The sequence below is a fragment of the Amborella trichopoda genome, chromosome 2, assembly GCF_054954075.1.
Source record: "Amborella trichopoda isolate Santa Cruz 75 chromosome 2, AtrichopodaSantaCruz75HAP2 v2.0, whole genome shotgun sequence".
In the NCBI taxonomy this organism is placed as follows: domain Eukaryota; kingdom Viridiplantae; phylum Streptophyta; class Magnoliopsida; order Amborellales; family Amborellaceae; genus Amborella; species Amborella trichopoda.
The window spans coordinates 59,032,625-59,039,662 of NC_142337.1; the positions used below are offsets into that span (position 1 = coordinate 59,032,625).

Below are 7,038 nucleotides of genomic sequence, written 5' to 3' on the forward strand. Positions count from 1 at the left end.
GCATGCCTCAACCATTTTCAGTGGGGCAAAAACCAGTTCACGTTAAAGTTTTTGGAAACTAAAGCACAAAAATTATAAGGAAATTCATGCTAAAGTGGCAACTATCCAATGTAAAACATGTATCTTGAATTGGAATGTGGGTTTTTAACGTAGGAAATAGCTCGTGTGCGCAAAGACACTTGCGGGGAGACCATGCACATGTATGTATGTGTGTGTGTGAGAGACCCGGGGAGTTGTTGTCGTGTGCTTCCAAAAAGATTATGCACATCAATGGTGGTGACGAAGAAAGGTGGAAAAGATAAAGTGACTCAGTAAAGGTCTTTTAGTAAGAGTTCCTTCGTTTAAAAAGATATTAATTTTTTTTATTTTAAGGTTAAAAAGGCGCACAAAAAACTTAAAAGAGGAAGACTCTATTGGGGATGGCATTTCGATTTCAAATGGTATGCCGGCCGCTGGACAACCATCTCATATCAATAGGGTTGATGTGTCTCAAACCTCAGCTCGATATCTTTCAATTTTATTCTTTGAAAAAAATGAGAAAATCATATAAAAATTATTAAACTTTGATTATGGGTTTAATAGGCTTTTAGAACAATATAACATAGATATCATCGGAAAGAATTGTTAAGTTCATTTGAAGAGGGAAAAGGTTTATACAAGGTGGCAAACCTTAAAAATGTAGAATTAAAGATGCACATAAAAAATCTATTGAAAAACGTTGTTTTAATATTGAAAAACCTTTTAATTAATTATCTCAACATCGAGATGTATGAATATTAAAAAAAAAAAAGAACAAAAAGATTTTGAGTCCCATAATCGTATATCTTGCAACAAACTATCTAGACCGTCTATTTTCAATATTTTCATATGCGTATAGATCTACTTGATTTTAACCCTTTGGAGTTTAAATTTTATGATTAGATATAAGAATAGATTTTTAGATAATTTTAAGAATTTTTTGTACCAAAATTACATATTATAATAAAATTTGGAAACGTGCCTTAATTAGATTGTTTAAAATTACAACCTTACAGAAACGGCACCCTTTAAAGAATTAATAATTCACTTTTAAGAGTTACGAACATATTACATGTCATATGCACTTGTTTGGCATGGAACACTCATTAGGCATGATTTATGCCACTAGGCTTATAAAGCGAATGGATTTAAAACAAGAACTAAATTGATGAGATTGTATGAATCGTTAGGCATGATTCATGCCACTAGGCTTATAAAGCGAATGGATATGGAGGCGACGCATGTAAGTAGTTCAAGCGTATCTGTAGAGTGGATGAATTAAAACAAAAACCATAAAAGTGAGAAACTTGAAAATTTGAGAAGTGGATGAATTAAACCAAAAACTATAGAAGTGAGATACTAGAAAATTTGAGACGTAGGTTAATTAAAAGAAAAACTATAAAAATTAAGAAACTACAAAATTTGAGATATTGGAGATGACTGATATAAGTATGATTCAAATTCCTTGAAACAAAAAGCTTCTCCACGAACAACTTTTTTTCACGCTCTATCGTCCCAATGTACACTTTCAAATTTCTTTTTCACATCTCTCTTTATTTAGGTTTAGAACCTATCTTTTTATTTAGCTTTTTCGTTCTCTCTTATCTTTCGCATGGGAAACCTATAAACAAGAGATTATTCATCTTTCTCATGGAAACTCAAACAAAGACACACAAATAAGAGATGATCCATCTTTAACATGAAAACTCACAAACAAAGACACAAACAAGAGATGATGCATATTTCGCATAGAAACCAAGTCATGTGATTTAATTTTTCAGGTAATTTTTTCCAATCTTCGACATCTTTAAAGTAGTTTAATATTTGTTTTAATTTCTTAACTTGTTTTGTTTTTTCAATTGCTAAAATTTGAGAGTCTGCTAAGTTTTTTTTTTTTCAACCACTAAAATATGGGAGCCTATTATTATTATTTTTTTATATATTTTTTCATATATGATTTGTTCATGTGGTTTCAGAATGTCTGATACTAAAGGATAATGGGAAGATTCAAGTGCTAATCGACATATTGTAAGCTCAAAAAGCCTTTTCAATAATTTCAAAGAAATAAAAACAGCGGGAGAAATACTTCTATTCTGGTGTAACAAGTAGGTTATATATAGAGCAATCGATCTTACCAGTTCATTAAGTAGGTTGTATATAGGGCAATCGATTTTAGCAGTTCCTTTTTCATGTAAATGAGAAAGTTGATAATAAAATTTCTACTTATTCTAGTTAATGTTGATTTTGTAATGATTGTTATGCATACACGAAATCTTAGGCTGGTCCACGTAAAAAAATTTAAAATAAATAGGTTAATAAATATGTTGATTTTGTAATGGTTGTTGATGCATATACGAAATCTTAGGCTTGTCCACGTAAATGTTTTTAAACTCAACAAGTTAATGAAGAAATGTCGTATTCAAATCTAAATAATGTAGAATTTTCAACCTGTAAGCATAAACAAAAAAATGACTAGGAAATCATTCAATAAATATATGAGAGTTAATGAATTGTTGAATGTGGTCCACTCAGATATTTGTGGGCCTCTTAATGTTAAAACTCATAAAGGATGTTATATTTCATCACTTTTATCGATGTTTTTTCTAGGTTTGGATATGTTTATCTAATCTATCATAAATCAAAAGCCCTAATACTATTTAAAATATATAAAAAAGAAGTAGAAAACTATTTGGGTAGGAACATCAAAGTTGATAGGGGATGTGAATATACATCTGAAGCTTTCAACTCTTATTACCAAGAATATGGTCTTAAAATACATACTAATATGCTTTATACCACAACAAAATGGAATAATTGAAAGGTATAATAGAACTCTATTAGAAATGACTAGATCCATGATGACTTATGCTAGTATGCCCAAGACCTTTTGAGGAGAAGTAATACGCACATCTATATATATTCTCAATAGGGTTCCAACTAAAGTAATAGATTCTACCCCTTATAAATTGTGGATAGATAGAAGACCTAATCTAAGCAACTTAAAAAGGTGGAAACCCATGTTTTAATTCCATATCAACAACTTTAAAAAGCGGGAGTCAACAACCCATGTTCTAATTTCATATCAACAAATAAATAAGTTAGAAAACAAAATTCTTGTTTGTAATTTTATAGAATACCCTGAAAGTTCAAAGGGCTATAGATTTTATCATAAGAGTAAGGGACTCGTTGAAAGTAGAGATGTTGAGTTCCTAGAATATTTCAATAAAAAAATCTACCTGTAATGAATAATGATGATCCACTTAAGATCACAGGTTACTTAGATACACCACTTACAATGGTCATGAATAACCTTGACCAACATGATGATATTGAAGTACTCACACACACTATGTTAAGTGGTCAAAAGAGGTCTAGAACTCCTCCATCATACCTTGATGATTTCTATATCTACATGAGTGAGCAGATATACAATCTTATTGACCTAGATGAAATAAATAATCCCTTTGACTTCAATGATGCGATGAAGTTATAAGGATCTCAAAAATGACTTAATGTCATGAGAGACGAATTAGATTCTATTGAGAAAAACAAAGTTTGGGATTTATGTAATTTACCATCAGATAGGAAACCTATAGGTTCCAAATAGGTACTTAAAATAAGCTAAAATCTGATTGATCAATTGATAAATTTAAAGCTACGTTAGTAGCAAAGGAATTTACCTAAAAAAAAGAAATTGACTATATTGACACTTACTCTCTTGTTTCTATGTTTATATCCGTAAGAAATTTTTTGGCAATCGTTACATTTTATAACTTAGAACTATACCAAATGGATGTAAAGACGACATTCTTTACTGGCGAATTAAAGGAAATCAACTACATGAAGCAACCTAATGGCTTTATAATTAAAGGTCAAGAAAATAAAATATAAAAAATAAATAAGGCTTTATATGGTTTAAAACAATCTTCAAAACAATGATACTTAATATTTCATGATGGGATATGAAGTATTATTAAATCTAGAATGTTATGTTTGAGCCAAGAGAAACATATTGACTCTGCTCTTAAAAGATTTCAAATGAAAAATTGTAAACTATGTTTACTCATCTTGAAAGGAGAACAAAGTTGTCTAGGAAGGATTATCTAGTAGAAAGATAATAAAAACCTAATATTCCCAATGCACAAGCTATTGGTAGCTTAGTATGTTCAGTACGATGCACAATACCAGATTTGAATTATGTTTTAGGTGTTGTAAGTAGATATCAAAGCAATACGTGCATAGCCTATTAGAAAACAGTCAAAATAATTTTAAGGTACATTAAGTGAACAAAACACGTTAAAGTATTTTTTCAAATAGATAAACTTGAAGTTCTAGGATATATAGATGCAAATTTTGTTGGGAATAAGGACAATAGTAAGTCCACCTCAAGGCATGTCTTCCTTTTTGGAGGTGTAGTTGTTTCTTAATATAACTAAAAACAAATATATGTCGCTATGTACACACATGAAGCTGAGTACATTGCATATATTTATGTTATTTAGATAAAGTGCTTCATAGATGACTTGAAGCTACAAATCGATGAACCAATACAAATGTTTTTTGATAATCAAGCTGCATTTAAATTAATACAAAGTAGAGCAAATCGCTCCAAATGAAGACATATAGATGTGTACAATATCATTACATTCAAGATATAGTAAAGAAAATAAAATAACTATTAGTTATTTGCCCTCATCATATATGATCGTTGATCCATTGATAAATGATCTAAGCATTGAATTTCTTTCTATTCACACTAACTTAATGAAACTTAAAAAAGTTTAAGTCAGTCAATTTCCATGAGTGACAAATCCATATTAACATGAAAATCATCATGATGAAAATTATGAACATTTATTATGAGAGACATATCTGCAAAAGAGTTAGAAAAACCTCATGACAAAATATTGTAGTAAAGGTCATACCAAAAATTGAAGTGTGCGTATAACTTCTTATTGGGCTCGGCCGTCATGGCCAAGTGGGAGATGTTAGCACGTGTGGCCATGAGGCCTCACATTGCCTCACCTATTTTTGTGGACCTCTATTTTTATGAGAGAAATCCCATATACATATATGCTTATCCATTTATAAAGGATTTTGTTAAATATAATATATAAATATATAATTCAATTTCTCAATGATTTCTAACGTTCGTGTAGATAAGTATCCACGAGATCTGGGAGTTTCTTTCTTAAATACCCGTTGAGAAAAGAAACGTTGGGCCTCATCTTCTTCCCATAAGTATGAGAAGTCAGAAAGAGAAAAATACAACAAAGAAAATACAGAGCCTCCAGTAAATAGAAAGAGCTTTTATTCTCTCTCTCAGGGTTTCTAATTAAAATTCTGACTTTGCATCACCAGCCTCACGGCACACCCCTCTCAGATCTTAGGTGTGGAGCTCATCCTCGTTCCATTAATTTTGCTTTCAAGGCCATACCTCAAAACCTAGCCAGCAAAATAGGTGTGCACTGGAAACTCTTTTAATGGCTTGCAAATCCATTTTTTGAAGCTCAAAAAATGTGCAAAAACCGACCAACATATGAAGTCTTGAAACAAGCCATCCAAAAATTACCAATAAGGATTTAAAATAGACAATCCAATAATAGCCTTGCAAGATAAATCATCTTTAATGTTTGAAATTCATTATTTTTATTTCATATCCAAAGGTAGAGATGATCATTTTGCAAGTTTTTCAAAACAACATTGTTTAAACATGTCTCATATTTGCAAAAAAAGAAAAAAAAAAAGCTTATCCAATTTTTTAATAATAATGAGATCTTTGCGGTCCTAAGTCCAAAATTCTCTTGTTATCAACAAGTGAGTTTTTTCTAACTCTCCAACTAGCGACAAACAATGGTCACCCGCCGTGTCTAATAAACTTGTACCGATGAAGTCCCTGGTTCTTAATTTTTTTTTTGTTTTTTGGGGTGAAATCTTACTTCTTATTAGATAGGATTGAGTAATTTTTTCCTTTTTGAGTTTGAACTGATTTTGATTAAATAAATGTAAAAGCGTATCTTAGTTTACAATACGAAAAAGTTGGCTTCCATATTCAGGATGAGGACATCCAACGGAGAAACGGGTAGGATTCTTGCCCCTTATATAAAAGTGATGTGTACAAGGAAACTAGTTTTTCAAAAAAAGAATCAGTAGGCGGATCCTGTGCTGGTTGTTGGATCACCAGACCGGATCAGTTTGCGATCAAAAAAAATATTTTAAAAACAAAAATAAATAAATAAATAAATATATATATATATATAGACCATAATGCCTATTTTAAAACAAATAATACGAAATGTTAGTTAGGGCACTGGCCTAACCACAATTTAACCTTCTTAATAAGAATCATAATATATTATAAACAAAATACCAATTCAGCCCTAGAATGAATACTCTTGAACAATTCCAAATCTGGATCGAATGATTTTACTCCCCAACAATATTAGTGGTATGGAAGAATTTATTTTATATCCAGTAAAGTCTTTAAATATGTGAAACAATTATGAATTTTTCTTTTATAGACCATAGAGAATATACTAAGATACTGATTGGAACTTTTTACATGCTCTTTCCAAAAACTTGTGATTCTTACTGGATTATTGACAATCCATAATATCATCTTCGGATTTTACCATTACCATTCTACCTAAACCGCTTAGTGCAAATTGTGATGAGAATATCACCCTCATCCTTATTATTACTACGTGATACGGCTCCTTGTCTGTGTCCAAACAATTGATACCATGAATTCAATGAGACTTGACGAAATGGGGAAGGTGCCGTTCTTTCTCTACAAGGGAACCAAAGATTGTTTTTGTTCATGACCAATTTCCATGTATGAATTTGGATACGTCTTTGTTTTCCTCTTTAAACAATTCTTCAATTTGTGGCCGATGTTTTTTGGATCCTTTCTTGACCAAACACATTTCCGTGGAAAAAACAGAAAAGTTTTGTAGACATTTGTAGCCATTCTCAAAAAAATTTATGGCCGGTAGAAATCGTTTGAGCCAAGAGGCCCTT

The 7,038-nt window shown here is 31.0% G+C and overlaps 1 long non-coding RNA gene across 2 annotated transcripts; it reads left to right on the plus strand.

Annotated features, from left to right (window-relative positions):
• The first annotated feature begins 1,189 nt into the window (after window positions 1-1,189).
• LOC148783385 (uncharacterized) lies at window positions 1,190-2,254 on the plus strand. 2 transcript variants are annotated; one of them, XR_016050402.1, is made up of 2 exons: window positions 1,190-1,261; window positions 1,995-2,254. It is a non-coding gene; the product is annotated as an uncharacterized LOC148783385 (long non-coding RNA). The 2 variants fall into 2 exon arrangements; XR_016050401.1 differs by having other exon boundaries at window positions 1,212-1,799.
• Window positions 2,255-7,038: the final 4,784 nt, after the last annotated feature.